Source organism: Rissa tridactyla, chromosome 2 (genome assembly GCF_028500815.1).
Source record: "Rissa tridactyla isolate bRisTri1 chromosome 2, bRisTri1.patW.cur.20221130, whole genome shotgun sequence".
Taxonomy (NCBI): domain Eukaryota; kingdom Metazoa; phylum Chordata; class Aves; order Charadriiformes; family Laridae; genus Rissa; species Rissa tridactyla.
In genome coordinates, this window is record NC_071467.1 from 104024040 (window position 1) to 104044171 (window position 20132).

Consider the following 20132-nt stretch of genomic DNA (forward strand, 5'->3'; position numbering starts at 1 on the left):
GCACCGCGGGGCGTGAACGGGTAAACTTACCTGAGACCAGCAGCGCGACCGGGGCAAGCCCGCCCGCCGGCGCGTTCACTTTTTTGAAAGTGCGGTAAATTAAGGCTCGGGCTCGGTTTTTTGAGCAGCTCACGTCAGCCACTTGCGGGCGGCAGCCGGCCACCAGCCCCGGGACGCCAGGGTGCGCGTTGCCCCGGGGTGGGGGGTGTTAAAGATATTAATATCTTTTAAAAGGATATTAACGCCGTTACCTTCTGGCCGCTTCGCCCCCGACGAGGGCGCCGCCAGCCCCACGGGGCGAGCTGGGGCCGGTGCTGCCCCCACCGCGCTGCCAGCCCGGCGGGGAGGCGGCAGCCTGCCCCGGGCGAGGGAGGGGCGGCCTCCCGGCGCACCGGCACGGCGGCGGGCAGGGCCGCCCCCAGCCTCTGCCCCAGGCGGCAGGCGGCGCTCCGCGGCCGGCGCTGGCACTTGGCGGCGAGGGGAGGGTGGGCCGCGGCGATCCGGAGCGAGCCGGGTCGAGTTGGGGAGCCGGGAGCGGGGCGCAGCGCCGCGATGGAGCGGGGAGCAGCCGGCGCCTTCCCCGGTGCCGGCCGGGAGGAGGCAGCACCTGAGGTGAGAGGGGGCGGGCGGGCCGGAGCCAGCCGGTGGGCGAGGGGCTGGGGGCGGGCGCCGTGCCTCTGCCGCCCGCCCGCCCGCCTCCGGGCGGCGGCAACAACAACAACTTTGCCGCTCACTTGCCGGGTCCCCTGCTCGCCCCGAGCCGTGCGCGGAGCGAGGGGCGCAGCTACAGCCGGGTCGAAGCGCGGCCGCCGCCGCCCCGTCCCTCCCGGTCCCCCCCGCGGCGGGGCGCGGCGCGGAGCGGCGGGACCCCGCTGCCCGCCTTCCCCCCGGCCCCGGCGGCGCTCCCCGCGGGCGGGCGTGAGCCCCGGGCTGCGCGGTGGCCGCTGCGGAGCCGGCGGTTGCCCGGGCAGGGCGCCCGTCCTGCCGCAGCCGGCGAGCGGCAGCCGAAGGTAACGGGTCCGGTGTTGGCGGCGGGGGGTCGGTGGCGGTCGGAGCTGCGTCTGGTCCTGCCCGAAGTGCCCGGGAATACTCTTTTTGTTTGCTTGCATGCTTGCTCGCTCGGGGTTTTTTAGGGGGTGGTGTTTCGTTTTAGTTACAGAAACAGGGTGTATTGAGCTGGCACTGAAAGGAGGGTGGTGTAACTGCACAAGGAGCCCCAAATCCCATAGTTTTCACCTAGGCTGAGCTCCTGCTGGGTTCCCGGGTCTTTCTCAAGGTTTACACAAAATTGAGTCTTTAGTCAGGTTGCAACATCTGCTAAATAATATCTATAGCTAACGTGATTACGAATTTCAGTTTGGATCCCAAGCAAAATTTCCTCTGAATATGCATGTCAGTCATAGTTAATGTTGGCTAAATGTGTTTCTAAATATTTGAGTGCGTATTCTCGGTAAGATCAGACCATAAAATTGTCAAGGCTCTGTCTTGATTCAGAACCACGCTGTATGGTTTTAGTATATCGACTTCAGCACTGGCCCTGAAAACAGGGGTTAAGATTTGTCCTGATGAAGAAGATTCTTGTCCATAAGACCCTTGACGACCCTGATTGCTTCTAGTGGAGTCTTTCTGAAGACTCTCCTTTCTGTGCAGTGCTTGTGTTGTAGTTACTTTTGCAAGAACTTCTTGTTGCATCTTTCTCCCCGGGGGAAGATCGACTGGGTCCATAAAAAGTGGCAAACCCACCTGAGGGCATGTTTTTAGTTCAGCCTGCGGCACCGCTTATTTCAGAAGGAAAGGTGTCTTTTGAGTCTGCTTATTCCCCCCCGCCCCCCGGCTATTTCCGTGGTTGTGAAATGACTTGAGGATGACCTTCAGAGAAAAGAAGTCAGCTTTGCTCAGAGGATTTCAAACCTCTTTTATTTGCTCTTCTTAAGGCTTCCCTAAAACAAACAAGCAGAGCATTTGGAAGGAAACCTACGATTGAATATTCAGCACTTCCTTTACCTTGGGTAAAAGTTGATAGATGTTCCCACTTGTTTTGGAAAGGTTTCTAGCCAAGCACGAAGGATGAGATTTGACACTGCTAAAGTAAAACATCAGGTAAGGCAAAGGAGGGTAGTCCTTTTTTATACGTCTCCCCTTATGTGGGGAAAGGGGGTTAAAAAATAGGCAAATTGTCTCAGGTTCTTTTCCATGACACTTATATTTTGATGGGTTAATCAGCCTATCAGTTTCTGTGAAAACGCAAGACTTCTGCCTTTTAAAAAATATTAGCAATATCACCAGATATTTTTGGGCAGTAGGTATCTGAGACACTACTGCACTCGTGGAGATTAACAGCACTTGGCCTTGCGCCTCTGATCTTGTGCCTAATAATACATCGTGGGAGCACTGCATTAACTGTCAATAAATGTCTGTCATCTCTTTGGGCTTAATTATGGAATGGTTTTAAAACAGCACACAAAGGAAAGTTTCAGCTCAGCTTTTAAATGTGATACAGCCTTGTGTATGAATAACTCTCGTCGTGCCCCCATTAATGAAGCCCTGCTGTGTTTATGTCACTTCAGTTTTGAAGCCCTAAAATATGAGTTGTGTTGTTTGTTTTTTTTTTCCTTTAGCAGCTCTGTGTTGATAAAACAGATGAGAGAAGAGTTGTATTTCTTTGCTGAACAGGACGCTTAGGCAGGATTGTGGTGGTTTTCAGATGCTTCTCGTCTTTCCCTTTTCTTTGTCATTGTTGTGTTTGATTTTGGGAGAAATCCTTTTAAATGCCAGAGTACAATTTCAGGACAGCCTAAGAAACTGCTCTCAAGTAATGTGATTGTGCCTTGCACTGAACCCAGTACGGTCTGCAGTCAGACAGGATCAGTAATCAAGCTGATGTTGGATGGGTTTTTTTATACTGTGGAAACCCTCGTACTTCTGTAGCACAAGACCCGTCTAATTGGAGAAGCTAGAGCCAGAAAAGCTGGTGGGAACTGATAGTGCTGTAGCTAACCGTGCTAACAACGTGCATGGGTACTGTTGGTACAGGGTAAGAGTACCCAGATGGTGAATTATTCCAGAGTATTGTCTTCTGAATGCTCAGCATAGCTTTTAGCTTGTGAACTTGCATGTAGACAACTATTTGATTGCTTGTTTTGAGCAATCAGGGGAAAGACTTCACTGGATGTGATCACTGTGTCCTCAGATTGTTTGCAAGGCAGAAGGAGAGGCAGCATTTTACGACTGAAGAGATGATAAAAATAAATGTTCAATTTGAATGGTATTAGGGGAAGAAAATGAAAACTGGAGGTTTTAAATATTCAGTGTGCCTCGCATCGCATCAAGTAGCTTATTTGCTTCATTAGGACATCAGTTTTGAGTTATGTGACTTGCATGTTTCCCTACTCAGATTAATGTCTTCATCAGACTGATTATGACAGCTTTTGTAAACAATGGACCTTAATGCTTTTTTTGCATGTCAGGCATTTTTAAGTGCCTATTAATTAAACCTGACAGCTTCAAGTTACTTTGTACTTCTTTCCTGGTGTGTTCTTATCCTGCATCTCAGCTGAACCTACCTCCCATTTCAGGAGGCAGTTTTAGCCATATGGAAAGTCAGACTCTGTTGCTTCTGTTCCTCTTGTGTTCCTCTTGTCTTGCCTTCTCATGTGTTCCTCTGTTCTTCGTGTCTTGCCTGCAGAAGACCTTTGCCTTCCTCCTTGCTTTTTTCTTTTTCAATGGGACTAAGATACCAAGGCCAATTAAGGTTCTGTGCAGTGTGTTCAAATGGTGAGCAGAATAAAAAAATAACATTTTTGAAGACTCTGGTGCTAGTCATATTGGCTGATGCAAGACGAGTGGCTTTCCCCTGACTTGCCAGCAGAATGGGTGGACACTCCCCATGTTACTCAAGATGAGAGAGGGGCCAGAGCCTCTCTGATTTCTTAATATTGTCCTTCTGCCCTTACCAACTCAAAAATCATCTGTGATGTCTTACTAAAAGCTGATGTGCTTTAGGATGAGTGCTTTACAGTTTAAAACTTTCAGTGCTTCCACGAACCTTAGGTGCATGTATTCCACTGAAGTGCAATTTCTGGGGCATTATTCTTCTTATTAAATATTTAAAATCTCTTTATGTTTTTTCACCGTGGAGAAAGATGAGAAGTATAGAGTTTCCCAGCTTCTTAACATGAACTGACATCTCTGATAGTCGTTCAGGTTATACCAGCAAATTTGCTCTTTCACAGCCATTTGGTGGTAAAATCTTAAACTTAAAAGCAAATCAGAGGTTTGTGGTATTTTCTCCAAATGACAGAAAACTAAAGGAAGAGTTTAAATTACTGTAGTTGAATCAAGTAACTTTAATGTGTTCCTAGTCCTGAGTAGAAAAGGTCCCAAATGATCTCTTTCTTGTTGTTTTTCAGAATTCTAAATAACTACGTTGAAAGTAAGGATAATTAATACTGTTAACTGTGCTGCCAGCTATTGGTAAAAATAAACATAAAGCCACCATGTTTACAGGGTATCTACACAAATAACGGTTCTCCATGCTCTATGCTACTTGGTTAAGTGGTGTCTTTCGTTTCCTGACCTCTCTTAGTAGCATTCGTGAAGTTTGTTGAAAACAAGGGATCCAGCTAAAACGTGTTAAATTAGAGTTCTGCACAACTGGCAGGAGGCAAATCAATATTAGACAAACAGGAAAGAACATGAGCATTTAAAAGGAAAAAGGTGGTACTCCAGATTCTAGGAATATTAAAGCAACCGAGACGAAACAAAAATAAAGCATTAAAAATGTATCCTTTCAGTGTTGTTTCAAAAGGTGAAGAATTACACATGCTGGTGATTATGGAAGTTATTCTTATCTTCTTTTTCAGAGCTTCGTGTTTCTTGAAGAAACAAATCGTGTTTAGACTGAGACGGTACCCACAAGAAACACTTTGTAAATATTAGTGATGTGGGGTTTTTGTGACAATTGAGTTAGAACCATTTGTCTCAGCCTACATTATGCAGCCTGGCTGCATTAGCAGAATAAATAGGCTGATATCAACTGGGCAGGGAATAATAGGTAAGATCAGCATTGTCTGTGTGCAGGGTTGTCTCGTGCCAGGATGCCTACTGGCACCCTTCAGTGCTCACCCTTCGGTGAATGGGAGCTTCGTGGGAACAGCTGTGGGCATGCTGGCGATACCCTTCTCTGTCTGAACTCCATCACTCCCCAGGTGGAAAGGGGTGCCGACACATAATAGAATCATTGAATCATTTAGGTTGGAAAAGACCCCAAAGATTGTCGAGTCCACTACCGAGTCCACCACTATGTTGTCTTCGCTTGGTCCACCTGGGATTTGAGCTTGGTCCCCTGGGAACTTCAGAGGCAAATGATAAATGTGTTTATTTTCTGAGAAAAACCATTCTCTTGCTATCCTGTGAGTTTTTTTATTTTTTTTTTATGTTTCCAGTCAGATACATTATTGGAATGAGCTGAAAATGAGGTTTCTCAGATAAAAAACAGGCATTGTGTGTTGGCTGTGAAGCAGATTCCTCAGACGCGTCGTCATTTTGTGCATATTTACCCCACTGTCTGAATTACAAGACATTTGTAATTTTAAAATGTTTAAGGAAAGACTGTACAGATGAAGGAAAAAGGAGGAGAAGTAAACCACTCAGATTTAGGATAAACCATCCTCCAGGGATTTGGCACAGGTGTGAGAATAATTTTCTGTGACGAGCCTTGTACCCTTGAAAAATATACCTAACTTCTTAAAGTCTAGCTCATTTCTGAGACTTTGGGATTTTATCTCTCCAGGGTGTTGAATGGAACTGGATCCTGAATGGGAAGCTCATTCCCACCCACTTCTTGATTTCTCTAGTTAGAACTGGACCTAAGTTACTGCTTTTAAATCTGTCACATCAAACCAGCTTTGAGTCAAGTAAAATACTGCTTGGTTACTCCCTTGCCGTGGGGCTCAGCAGTGCATGGATTATAAGCCCTGGTTTCTGTGCCTTATACCATTGCTGGTTCAGGTGGGTTTGGGATTACGGGGCTGTTACTGGCTTGAGCTGGAATTATTTCATTCACAGCTAAACTCAAAATTTGGTTACAGCTGAAGCAACACTGAGTTGGGTGAGCAACAATGTAAGAACACCATATTCAGCATCAACCACAACAGGAACATGCTGGTTTAGCCACACAAGTGATGTAGATTAATGAAGGAAACGATGTGTGACTCCCGTTAATGAGTTGAGTTCATATTGCTTGCATGGGTGGTGTGAAGCAATGTCAGCCAGGAGCCCTGTCCACTGTATGAAGTTGGTTATCACACTGATGGACAGATTTTTCCACGTGTAGGAAAATATTCTGGGTGGGTTTTTTTGCATTTTTAAAAAGAGGAACATCCTGCTTTGGAAATGAGATGGAAACAATCTCTAGAGAAAGTGCATTCTCAATACTGTAAATCACTGAGCGGTCAAAATAATAAGGTAAAGGATAGACTGAGCTTGAGGGAAGATGAGGGGTTTTTGAACTTCCCAGAGTGAACTGCAAGAATTCTAGGTACTCTGTGCTGAACAGAATGTGATGGGCAGCAAGAGAAACAGTTGTTTTCCTTCAGATTATCAGTGCAGTTTTTTCAGATGGTAAAGCCAGGAAGCCAGGGAACCTCCGTGGAGACTGCAATCACAATATAAATTCATCCAACAAAACTCTGAGTGAAACCCAGATCTCTTTATCTTAGAGCTTTTCAAATATTATTCCAAGGCTAAAGTCCGTATGGGTTAGGATTCTACTTTATTGTGACCTGCCAGGATGAAATTTTTACTTGTCTCTTGAAAATTAATTCTCTTCCCTCACAAACTGCCTTTGGTAATGTTACTGAGTTAAAGAGGAAAAACTTTAAAAAGCAGATATTTCCCAGGATGTGGAGCACATCCTCAGAAATTTTAGTGTCTAATTCTGACATCGAAAATTATTGCTTTTGGAGATCACTATAATGTGCTTCTAGTTAATGAAGATTACAACAGACCATCAAGATTGAGACCATCTTTCCTTATTCCATGCTTCCCTTTTTTTTTTTTTTCCTTTTTTTTTTCTTCTAGTGAATTTGCAGTTATGTTTTGGTGGCAGAGACTTGCTATGTGCCTCTACGGACAGGCTAGCACCACTTTGTTACTGTTACTGGGCCTTTTGACATCTTTTCGGGCTGCAAGACGTTGTTCAGCTAAGCTGTTAAATTTGTTTGCAGTAAGGCACGTTGACCTACTTCTGAGCTTACCCCCGTGCTCAGAATAATGACTGGTCTTACCTGCCAGACCGAAGCAGTCAGTGAAGCCGCAGGAGGCTTGTTTGTGGCTTCTATTGATGTGTATGGGTGTGCTTACTTTGAATGCTACCATTTATATGATGTCTTTCAATATCCAGAAGCACACAATAAAATCTCAACCCTGTTATGTTTCATCATGGAGACAGTTCCTGGGGCAGTACTCATGTTAATGTATTCAGTCTTAGTTCCCAGCTAAGTTTTATGTGTCTCTTCTAGCTTGTCATTCAGTTGAACTTGTGTTGGTTGATTAAGAGAAAGTCACGGTACCATGTCAGTGTCTCAGGGATATGCCTCCAGTCTTCAGCCTACAAGAAGGCAGGAACAACTCCAGTCACACCAGTTCTAGTTCAGATACAGTTGATTTGATGTAAGTTCTGTACCGAGAATAATTTTTTTGCTGTGTTCTTGTCTCTTGTGTTTTTCAAGGTCATTTATTCAGGTTTGCCTTTGAGCTGCAGTTTTTACTGTTATTAGAAGTCCATAAAGTTATCAAAGGTGTTTCAGGAAGGACTCTTCTGAGTATGACTCTAAAACCAGTGAAAACCTTTGAAAATATATATGGATAAGGGAAGCTCGTCAGTGTTACGTATGAAAGGGAGAAATAAGAGAAATTTTAAAAGTCTTTTCATGACAAGTTGAAGTAGTCTTGAAGCAGGTATAAGGCTCCATTTTATACCTACTGATTTAGAAACAAAAGGTTGGGTCCTTTGGGGCTTGGAAATGCACAGTATGCACAACCTTTACTTTATCCGCCAAGAGTAGAAGCAGCATATCCTCCACGCTTCTGAGAATCCCAGCATTTGAGAATTATAGATTGCGAATCTCCCCTTCTGTGTGTATATTCTTCAATGCAAATGTCACTAAAATATTTCTCATTTTAGTATTAAATTTAGTGTTTCCCTAAAACCTTTGTTCTGAGTTCAGCCTCTCCTGGTGGTTTTCATGCTGGGAAGGCTTCCTCTGGCTGCAGAAGGACTTGAATTTGTTCTGCAGACTGCTCTTAGATGCTCTGCAATGGGAGCAATTCCTGGCGAGAAGGCAGGGAAATGTTCTTCTTGGCTATGCTGAGGGAAATCAAAGGAGCTTATCCAGATCTACCTTGGTATAAAGGAGAGCACATCTCAGTCCTAGATGTTTGTTCTTGCATTTCTTTGTACTTGTACTGTGGTCTAGAGTTAAAACCCTCAGAGTTGTGGGTTAATAATACATTGTCCTTGGGCTAAGAAGGACTAAAACTTCTGATTTTATTTCTTTTCTAACTTTAAAATAAAAATTTGTGAAAAGAGCTTACATTCAGTGCCTAATCCTGCCAGACTTTAGCCTTTATGAGTAATTCTTATTCACACAAATAATCCTACTGAGCCAATGTCCTGAAGCTTATGGACTCATGTAAGTAAGGGGTTTCAGGAGTAGGTCCTTACAGAACATTTAAAAACCTTTTATTTATCAAACTCATATGTTCTAATTACTAGCTCACTGTCATATGCTTTGTCATGTTAATAAGTGTGGTGAATCATTTTTAATAGCTGTTGTGTTTCTCTGTAAGCTCTGATGCTGTCTGTGGTAGACTGTGACAAATAACACCTGTTTAAATGCTGTACATGTGTATGTGCATGCTTCTCAGAAATATGCTTTTTTGTTTCATATCAAACACGACACCTTATGCAACAACCTACTACAATTCTAAATGCTGTATTTGTTTTCCTTTTTTTTTTTTAAGATTGTCTAGAATTAATTTATTCCCCAAATGAAGGGATCCACCTTTAGCTTAAGTGAGACAAGACCAGTGTATGATCCAAGACTCACACTTCAATATGTTTTAATGAACTGGATTAATTTAACTGCTTATAAAAAGGTGTTATAAGGGGGGGGCCACATTGCTATATGCATGTATCAGTGTGAAAAAACAAAGTCAGATGAGGATTTGTCGCGTATAATGGCAGCAGCCTGATTCTTTTCTGAATCCTCTGGAGTGATCATTTCCCTGGGCTCTTCTTGCCTCCTTCTTGGTTGAGAAGATTTTTCAAGCATGATCTAAAGATCAAAAAGAGTTAGTGACATGATTTCCTCCCCCCCACTGTTCGCTTCCTTGGCATCCTTTGTTCTGATTATTCATGCTTGAATATCCCTGCAAAAAGGACAGTGTCTATTTATTCTTCTTTTAGACCTGGAAGTATGGGTAAATTAACCAATTATAACTATAAGCTAAGGGTACTGTTTATCATAGAAGGCTAACAAGCACAAGGCGTGAGATAAACAGTAGGCTTAATGGTGGCATGTGCCGTTGGTGAGCTGCTTAAACTCTGATTGCAACTCCCTGGAAGAAAGAAAGAAACCAATTACCACCATCCTGTCCTTCATGGTGTTAGCAGTAGCTTAGACAGGATAAATTTCATCTTTCTTTCCAGTACTCTTTGCCACCATCACTTTGGAGATCTCTGCAGGATCCTGGCACCGTACGCCGCAGTCCTTGCCTCGAACTTTGTCACAAGAGCTATATGAGGCCCATAATGACCTACTTAACAGGATTTTGGTAGTGCTTTCCTTCTCAATAACCTAGTTATTGCCTGTGTACCTTCCTTAGCTCAACCAACCTCAACTGCAGGCAGAACTGTTGAGGACACAGAGTACGGATCTCAGAGGAATTCACAGAAATAATTTGCAATCCTAACAGAGAGCAATATTTTCTTAATTATCTTTTTCCATGAATCTCGAGAATCCACTGGAGTATGTCAGTTTATACCACTTCTGGCATTCTCAAAAGTGGACCGTTATTAAAAAGAAGAAAGAAAAAGTAATTGTACCAAAGAAAGATCCTACTCTACAATTTTTAAGTTATTCTATGCATCACTGGAGATTTCAGTGCAAAATAATGAAGCAAGAGACACAGCTGCAGTTATATTAAATAGCATAGAAAGGTATAAAAGAAATCAGACCCTCTATTTTCAGAATGTAAATGAAAATGCAGTGTTCCGGTTTAGGAGCAAACTGCTCCTAAGAGCAGGATATGTCATGATTGCGCATTATGAGGTCCTTGAACCTTCCAGTGAATTGTATTAGCCACTGATTTTTCCATCCTATTTCCATTTATGAAAGCTAGTAGAGGTGGTCTCACTTTGAGCCATTCGTTGCTGGAATTTCATCTGGCCACTAAATGTATTCAAATACTCATAATATAAGCATAATGATCCACTTTCACTTAAAATAAGTTAGTGTAAAATTGCACAGACTGGTATTTTGACTTAAAATGATACCAGGTCAAAGTAGAACTGCAGTGTTCAGGCTGTTTATCTGTACATCTGGCATTATTTTCTGTGCTCTGTTGTCATGAACATGAGTTTTGTCTCCATTGATTTTGTGCATTCACTTACCCATTCACAGGGATAGCAGATGTCTCAAAGAGCTGCCTAAAGTGGCGTCACAGTCATCAGCTGCACATTCACAGGGCTATCTCTGAAAAAAGGTGTAGGTCCTTACAAGCTAGGCTCAGCAATGCCTGACTTCAGGTTCCTGAATGAACTCCTGAGGCCCAGGTTTGGTTTCTGTGCTGCTGGCGCCAGGTGAGTCCCTGAATGGATCTGAATAGACCCTGTGATGCCCTCCCATCCTGCTCCCCAGGTGCTCAACTTAGGAGTTGTGTAGCGTGGCCCAAAGCTTTTCTGCAGCCTGCACAGATGAGTTTCTGTTCTCTGGAAACTGGAGTACTAGAAAGTGTGGGAACAGGCAGGAAAATAGACATCTAGATATCTTTAGCACAGATTCAGGATATGGCCAGGTTTTGTACCCATTTGCAGAAGGCAGAAAGCACTCCAGATTAGACATCGTCATTATCATTTGGGTTTTTTTTTTTTCTCCGCAGGAGTATTTCTGAACCCCTGCTACATAGCCAAGGCTGAGTCAAAGCTGTGAGCCAAGTGCCTCCCCGAGTCCCGTTTAAATGGAGTAGTTGCCTTCAGTCCTTTGAAAGGACAGAGCTGAGCCCGCTGTTTGATTTGGAAGGGCAGTGAGGTGGGACAACAGTGTGCTTGAGCTGGAGCCACGAGACTGGGAACTAAGTTGCCCCCTGGAGTGAAAAACCTCTGGTTCTGAACATCTGGGGCAGTGCTCTGGCTTCTTGGCTGGCCATTCCCTTCAACTCCTGTGCTGAAGCTGTGCCACTCGTGCCAGAAAATCTTGGGGCTGCATTGAGAAGGCAAAGGCAAGAGGGAGCATGATACTGTGCCCTGTATAGGTGGTGCTATATAGCTTGCTTCTCATACAGTGAAAATGAGGATGAAAGATCATGAATGAATATGGTAATGGAATGGGTATCCCTCTGCCACTTCCGTAATTTTATCCAAGCCAACTGGTAAGTGTTGGAGTGACAGAAAACAGCATGTGGGTTTCCAGGGATCCGAGGATGGATTTAAAAACATTTTTATGTTGCTTATTCACCCATATTGCATTTCTGCTACATCAGTGGGCTCTCAACAGCACAGCAATAAGTACAATATTAGTACAGTTATGGTTAGGTTTTTGTAATTATGTAAAAGCAGTTTCATTTATCAGCTTTTATTTCCCACCTGCATTTTTTACTGTCTGTTGTCAGATGCCTTAAAGTGTCTGAAACAAACAACATGGTAGCAGTAAAGGCTGTTAAATCCATAGCCCTAAAGGAAACTAGTGAGCTTTGTCTCATTTTCTGTTAAAAATTTTTAATGAAATGTGTGTTTGTGTGTCAGACTGGGTGGTTTCTTCCTTGCAGTTGCACTTACTGACTCTGATACAGTTCTGGCTGCTGCCAGTGCCTGCCTTTCCCTGGAGGAGCAGCCTCTCTGCCTCTTGGGGGAAGAGAGGGAAGAAGTATGAGACCTGACTCCTGACTTTCATCTTTTTTTTTTTTATTTGCTTGACCGGAGTGGCTGAGAGAGAGAGGAAAAGAGAGAGAGGAAGTCCCGTGGAGCTTTGTGGAGGCAAGATGTGCAAGGAAGTGATGCCGAAGTCTCTTTGGAGGGGAGGACGAGGCAGGCAGCCAGGGAGGTGATGTTAGGAGTGCCTTCTGTGACTTGGCATGCAGGACTTGGCAGGAGAGAAGGCTTAGGTGAGGTTGCAAGGGGGAGGTCTTGGCTGGAGCTTCCATTTCAAAGCTTTTTGAGGGCAATAGGTTTATTGCACCCAGGAAGGGCTGAGAAGCTAGTGGTTGGGTGAATGGATGGCTAGAGAAGATAGGGAGCAAGCTATAAGAGCTTTGAGTATTACTGCCCCACACAGTCCTGATTCCTTATGGGCCATGGTGTTGTAGAGCACTGTGAAGAGTCTGTCTTTACACAGAAGGTACTGCTCAGTCTTCATGACACGTAGTGAAGCTGTTGTTTTGTTACAAGATAGGCTATATATGGGATAGATTTAGGCTGGGCCTAGCAGAGCTTTAGTTCTTCTCCCACTGCCTCTCTCCCTTGCTTCCTTGATGCAGTGCAAGGGAATCAGAACACCACTGTGGCTTCCCTCCACCTCCTCAACCCCACGTGCTACTCGCAAGGAACGGGAGAGAAAAACACAGTGTCACACGCGGAGCGAGAGACTGTCACTTCTCCCTTCTCCTCTCCGCAACTGCTTTGTGTCTGTGACTCAGCCTGCCATGGGCCCCCCGAGGAGCCTGTGTCCCTGTTGCATCACCTGGTGCAGCGTGTGTGGAAAAGATGCGTCTGCTCCTTTCAAGGGTGCCTAAAGCACTAAAAACATATTTCAGCACCTTGGGGTGGGGTGGGAAGACATTAGGCTGCAACTAGATGCCCATCGTAAAGTACACGCAATTTTGGGGAAGACTGAGCTAGTGGGCTGAAGAACACAGAGCTGATTTCCTTCAGAGAGGATGCGAGTGAAAGAGGTACACAGCAGCATATGGCGATTCGGTGCTGAAAAGGCGCTGTGCAAAATGGCACCTCCTTATTTAGCGGATCAGCTTCCTCTGTGGGTGCCCTAACTTGATTTTGTAGAAGACCTAATTCTTTCCTTGATAACTGAATGGATTTGGTCTGGAAATAGAGAATCTCATGGTTCCTCTGACTGAAGTTTTTTCCGAAAGTGGAAAGACACTATCAACTTCCAGGCAAATAACATATGTTGGAGGAGAATTTTAGAAGGCAGCAGACCAAGATTTTAGGCCAAACCCTGAGAAAACATTTGGAAAGCATTTCAGAAGTAACTAAATGCAGAAGAAAGAATCATGAAAAATGTAGTCGGTTTACTTTCATCCTCTCTTGAGCTGGACAAAATCAAAGGAAAATCTTCCCTTAACCATTGACACATCTTGGAAACATCTGCAGGCTGATGGTTCAAATAACCTCCTTCCTTCTGCTCTGAAAGATTTGCAGGTTGGGAGGGGAAGCACAGGTAGGATGAGATTGGGTCTGGCAAGTTGCACGTTTTATTTTCATTTGAAGCTACCTTAAGCTCAATCTCGTGCTCTGTGAATCACTTTGAAGAAGTCACGGAGCACTGCCATGAGTTGGTGAGCAAATGGTAGTAAGCTGCTGACGTAACTAGAGTGATGTGGTTGGAGTAGAGCCAGAAGGTCAGATATGACAAAAATAGCTCAGTGTAACTGGCAGATTTTGTTTTCCTATATATGTGTCCCTTTTACGGCCACATGTCATTATTTCTTATGTTTCAAATCAACATAAGAAATACTTATTTTCAGAGCAAAAATTAGAGCAGGAAGCATATAGAGCATTTGTTTAAATTTTGACTTTCCAGCATGTTGGTAGTCTGGTATAAAATTTGCTGGCCTCACCCTCCTGAATTAAAAAAGAAAATAAAGAGAGGTTAAAATAATTTGTGTCCATCTTAGGGAAAGCAGTCAGATGGTGTGATTTCACTCAAAGTAGTTGGAGTATTGTAAAAGTGATGAGGAGAAGGAGAACTTAGAAATGTTTGTTTATTCATTGACTAGGAAAGGAAATACATATTTTTCTACAAAAAGAATGCACTTTTGATTTTATGGTTTGTATAGTATGTCGCAGTTATACTTCTAGGCATTGAATGGCAGATGAAATAAGACTAGTCAAGGCTAACTAGACGTGCGTGCTCAAAATTTGTTATTATTGCTTGTCAAGGTTATAGGCTGTCCTTATGTTGTCTTGCACCAGATTGAATTTCAGCAGACCAAATTTTGAAAGTCTTAGAACTGCCAAGGATAATCAATTGAGATGAACCTGTGGAGGGGAAAAATGTTGAGGGAAGATGAGAAGTGCTGACAGTTAGTTACCTTAGCAAACCTGAAGTAAGCCTAAGGGTTCACATGCCATCTAGCAGTAAGAAAGAAGCCTAATAAAAAGAAAGGAAATTTGACACCAGTCTTTGTCCTAGAAGATGAACGATTATATGAGAAAGAGAGGCTCATGGAAGGTTAAATGTAACTGTTGCAGATACTTACAGGAAGTTTCAAGCAATAAAATTTGCAGAATTAAACAAAAGGAATGGGAGGATTTAAAGTAACGTTTATTGGAGTGTAAAATAAATCATAGGAAAAGGTTTTAAGAACAACAGGAGCGTAAGTCAGTAAAACAGAATGACTCTGAAATAAATTGTGAATGCACCAACTATACAGGCTTCCTTGTTCTGTTTATGGGAGCTTAAGCACATTCTGAATTTTATAATAGTCTCTGACCAGATTTATCTTCAATGAATCAAGTGTGATTCTTTTCATGCAGAAACTGCAAATGTATACAGGGATATCATAACAATAATTTACAATATTAAAACTTAGAATGTGCAACTTAATATGCAATATCCTCTAGAAACCAAATCTTCATCATGCTTCTGGTTCGTGTGTTTACCGTCATTCAGATATGAAAAATCTACATTTGAGCAGATACAGCTGCACTTGAAAAGGCACTGGAATAGCTGTATAGCTAATTCGCTGATACAATTCCGTGGGCATATTTTGTACACACAAATAAGGAGGCGGCGAGAATGTAACCTTAAATATCATTTATTTTTGTCACTGTTTTGATAATTAAAAAAGCTATTAGTCATTGCTTATTGAAAGTGTCAGGGAAAATTCATTTGTTGCCCACATATTCGCCATGTGGTAACGGTAACTCAGCAGCCCTGTTGCGTTAGAGCATGCAGCAGTAAGCAGGGGTGGAGGGCAGATGACAGCAGTGCACAGAGCAGGACGTGAAAACGCAGGGTGAACCTCAACTCCTGAACCAAGTGCCAAAGAAAAGTTTGCCGAATGAAAAAGTGATTTAAGCATTGTTTCAAAAAACAATTTCAAGGCCTGTGGGGATGAGATCACAATAGCTTTGAAAGTAGGACTTAGGTAAATAAATGACAAATTACTGTTTCCAAAACCCAGCTTCAGTAATCCATATTTGGTCAACTTTTGACTTTGCAGCTTAGATTTCATGGCTAGAAATAATTGGGATGAAACTCTATGGTGGCTAACAATTGCAGGTCAATTTTTTAGAATGTATGATACACATGATAGGTGATTTATGTATGCTGTACCCCATAAGTGTAATTATGCATGTCTCTGTGGAAGAGAAAACGGACCTGGTAATGAGGAGCTGGAACTGGTGCATGGTGAGTTGATATTGTGAGATGTTTACTTGGGATGAAGGAGTCCATAAAGTGAGGAAAAGTATGTTGCTCTAGTGGAGAAAAACTTGAAGAGAGAGTAAAGAAATTACTTAAAAGGAGAAGAGATTTGCCAGATTATGAGAAGTAAGAAAAGACAGCAGAAGCGAGTCCTTCGCCTTTTCATTGTTAGGAAAGTAGCCGAAAGGAGGCTAATAAATGAAGGTCTTTTATTCATCCTTTAGTAAAAGTAGAGCTCAAGAGTTTTTTGAGGGGAGCAAGCATTAAACACCGGCAGGAGAGAAAGAGCCGATGGCCATAAGGGCAACTCAGCAACGACTGTGACACATCCAGGAGAATTTGGAATGAAAATGTCTGTAGCATCTGTAAAACTCCTCCCTGCTGTCTGTCTGGGACGGCTTGGCTGGGGGTAGTGGAGCTCCTGTCTTTCTTGGGTGGAAATAAAGGCATTTAGAAGTGTGAGATGGCGTGGAAATGAGGATACACGTCTGTTCTCTCACATTGTCCCCATCCTGTCCCTACAATTTTGGACTCGTTGTTCTGGAATGCTCCTTTATAGTGGTTTCTGATTCTTTGCTTTCCCTTCTTCCTCTCATTCAGTGGAACCACACAGGATCCAGCAGGTCTGCTGGAAGCGCTGGTTCTCTCTGTGCAAAATAACCATCAGTCTGAAAATCTTAACAGGTTTACATGCAAAATGGAGTGAGGATGTTCTACGCTGTTCTGTATCCAGAATTAAAACGAGTTGTCTTAATTTAGATGGAAGTAGGCTGTCCATATTGCAAGACTGCATCTACAGTTGGGGCATCTTTATTAGCTGTGTATTTATAGCATTTTATGACAGTGTGACAAACACACAATATCCAGACATTCTGAAATAGCTACCAATTAATGCTTATAGGATGCCTGGACATACATTATGAAAAGTAGCTTGCTTTACTCTCATGGACTGGTGAATTCAATGACCCTGATTTTTCCTTTCACTGTAACAAATTCCCAAGTTGTCTTAAGTCAGTGGGAATACAGAATATACAAGAGGGCAAAAGCATGAGATCCTAGCATATGTATTACAAAAAGGGATATCTAGGTGATTAGCTTTACTTATTTTTTTTATAGCTGGCCTATGGTTTTGTATAAAGATAATGAATAGTTGGATTTCTAGGGTTTGGAGGAAACTGGCATTTTTGCGTTGTGATTCCCGGAGAATGCAGTTTTGTTTAAAATCCTTCTGTCTCGCTTTACCAGTCCAGGATCAGGAAGGCTGTTTACTGTTTTTAGACAATAATGTTTATCTGGCAGCAGAAGAGGTAACACCGACTGACGTTGTTTGGCCCTTTCACTGGCCTGGCTGTTTGGCTCTCCTGTGTGTGTATGTGCCTTAGAAGGGACGCGTGAGTACTCTGAAAGGAAAGCCACAGCCCTTTCGGTATGGACATCAGAAATTTGCATGCACAGGCTGGGTACATGCAAAACCAGTATCTGCAGTGATCACATTTAACTTGAGAATTAAGGAGTTATGCTCCATAATACAAATCGGTGAACGTATTCTGCTTGGATAAAACAGGAAGCATTTAGTAATAAATATAGACGCCTAATGTGAATATTATGGAAAGCTTCTTCCAGAAAAGTACTTAACTTTAATTACAGAACATTTCAGGTTTACATGCACCACAACATGGTAGAAATCCATTGATTATTTTTTTTTAACAGCACTTCTGCTGTTTCAGTGAGTATCTTATCTCCATGGAGAGAGCAGTTGATACGCAGTGATGACTTTTGATGTAAGAGTGCCACACTTTAAAAAGTTATGAATATGGAGGATCTTTTGTTGCTGCCACGAAATTAAAAATAAATCCCCAAGGGCTCTGTGTGCAGAGATTTTCAAAGGACCTAAAGGACCCTACTTACCTAGGACAGTTTTGGTTGCCCGAAGATGGGCATCCAGTGCTCTTTTAGATGTACTAGCGCATTTTGCTTGGCATCCAGCTATTGCCGTTGTATCACATCTGCCCTACTCCGATATCCCAGGGTGTCTCAGATTGCACTAGGTGCCTCTGTGCAGGCACCTCGTTTGAGCTCCTCGTTTCCACTGGAAGCCAGCGAGAGCTGATGGCTGATCTGACCCTTGGTGCTTCTTGGCCCTGCACTCCTGAGGGCTGTGCTTGGACACCCACAAGCATTTCATGTCTTGAATCTCATGTCTGTCATGTTCCTGCCTGTTCAGGGGAATATATATATGTATCTGTATACATACACATATGTGTGTGTGTATATATATATGTGTGTGTGATATTTATAGGGGGAAAATACAAAATTTTGTAGGGGAGTGTTTACATACATTTATATGTATTTAAGCATTAGTACCAGTTATGCATTTACTTGGTAGTGGTTTTCTTAGGTGATACAGCAGACGAGGGTCCTGATTCTGAGAGAGGCAGAGAGCTTCTTACAAGCTGCTTGGCACTTGCTAACTTACATGAAAAGTGCAGGGATCCAGCACAGGCTTGGATTAGACTCTAAAATAATGAAGTATCTGCTTTATACCATCTTTGTCTCTATTCAAAGGCTTTTATCCTTCGTTCCTCTTCCTTCACAGTGTTTCAGGAAATTACATATTTCTTTTTGATTTATTAGTTGTTATAAGCATAAAGCCACCAAGTGATCTTAGTTCATTATCATATTTTATCTAAAAACAGTACAATTTACATTTAGTTGACCACAAGAGGTTTAGCTAAGTGCTTTCTCTCTCCCACTCTGTTTCTATAAACCCATCTGTGTTTGCTCATGTCTTATATTCGTTTCACACTTTGTTTCCCTTCTAGATCATTAAGCTATCCTTTACAGCCACAAAAACATCCCTATAAATGACTACAGAGACATAGAGATTTATACTATCAACTGGACTCACTGTATAGCATCAGTGGGATCTTTCCTGCTGACCAGATTTGTCCAGCGAGGCTTCCCAGGCGTCCCCTCTGCTCCAGCCCCTCAAAAGCCTGAGGATCGCCCTCTCTAGGACCTGGCTTCCATAGCCCCTTGGATCCCTGTTGACTCAGTTGAAGCTAGGGCTTGTGAGGTGTGATGATACACTGCAGCACAGGGTTTCTGAAACCAAAAGGGGCTGCAAGTTCCTGTCAGGGTATAGAAGTATTCAGCAGCCAAATACTTAATTCCTGTAGTTGTGTGGGATTGCGTTTGGAGAGCAAATTTTGTTGTTGGGAAGGGGACTGAGTGAACTGGAGAGCAGCTGCTTGATCAGAGCTTAAGCTAAGTGGTTCCGTGTCAGTGAGCTACTGAGACTGCTGAATGCACTAAATAAAATGAGGTCATTTAAAGTGTAAAATAAATAATACAAAAAGAATTATGCAGTACAAATCAGATTACATGCTTTCCTTTCAAGCATCCTCATTAAGGAGCTGTTAGCTACTTATTTACTGATCCTTATTCAGACCTTTAGATGCTGATATCCATGTTTACTTTTTACTTGATGAGAAAGCAAATAGGATATGAATTCATATTTTATGAGACGTTATTTATTGAAAATTTTCAGGAGAGAGAATGAAAGTTATTTTTGTGCACGTTTCTTCAGTGGCTCTTTTGTGTTAACGGTAGAGGTTGGTTGTTAGCAAGAAAACAATAATAAAATAATGAAGTTTTGTTTGGAAGTAATGCCCTAGGATAAGTAAAATGGAGGTGGCTAAATCTGTGGTTTTCTGTTGTATTGCATGATGCAAATATCACAGAGCTGTTGAGCGCATAAGCCTTGTGCCTTAGAAACACATCTACTCAGTGCTGTCACTATGGAGGGAGAGGAAAGGGGGTTTGTACAGACCAGGCTCTAGATTCTTTAGTGGACAAGACATACCAAATATTTTCCAAAGTACAGACTTGAAGCTGAGCTGGAGCCTAGTTTTTTGTTAGTACCTCCACTATCTCTCTCATTTAGCCAAACATCAAGCTTTTTTTCCCTCGCTATGCCAGTAATGCAGTGCTCTGGCAACCGTGACCTGATGAGTTAGACCAGCTTATTCAACTGCAGAGCACCTTTTAGGGAGCCTCCTTTGGCAGTCGGGAAGCGTAGTCTGAAAGAAAGAGAGGTGCAAAATCATTCCTAGGCTTGGCAGTCTCCAGCTTCTTTGAGAGCCTGTTGGAGCTTCTGGCAACACAAGAAAGTTAGAGCAGCTTTCCATTGCTGAATGTGCAATAGTCATGCAGATCCTCTTTGCTGCATCATGAACTGGCTAG

At 42.9% G+C, this 20132-nt stretch overlaps 1 protein-coding gene across 4 annotated transcripts in view; it reads left to right on the plus strand.

Annotated features, from left to right (window-relative positions):
- Nucleotides 1–479: 479 nt before the first annotated feature.
- KCNG2 (potassium voltage-gated channel modifier subfamily G member 2) overlaps nucleotides 480–20132 on the plus strand; it is a 61529-nt gene continuing 41876 nt past the window's right edge. Inside the window, exons 1-2 of one of the 4 annotated variants that reach the window (XM_054192673.1) lie at nucleotides 925–1010; nucleotides 1935–2100. The gene's annotated coding sequence lies outside the window, so the exon portion shown is untranslated. Of the gene's footprint in view, nucleotides 613–894; nucleotides 1011–1934; nucleotides 2101–10754; nucleotides 11653–20132 lie in introns of those variants that run through there. The other 3 variants (XM_054192671.1, XM_054192672.1, XM_054192674.1) reach the window with 3 other exon arrangements.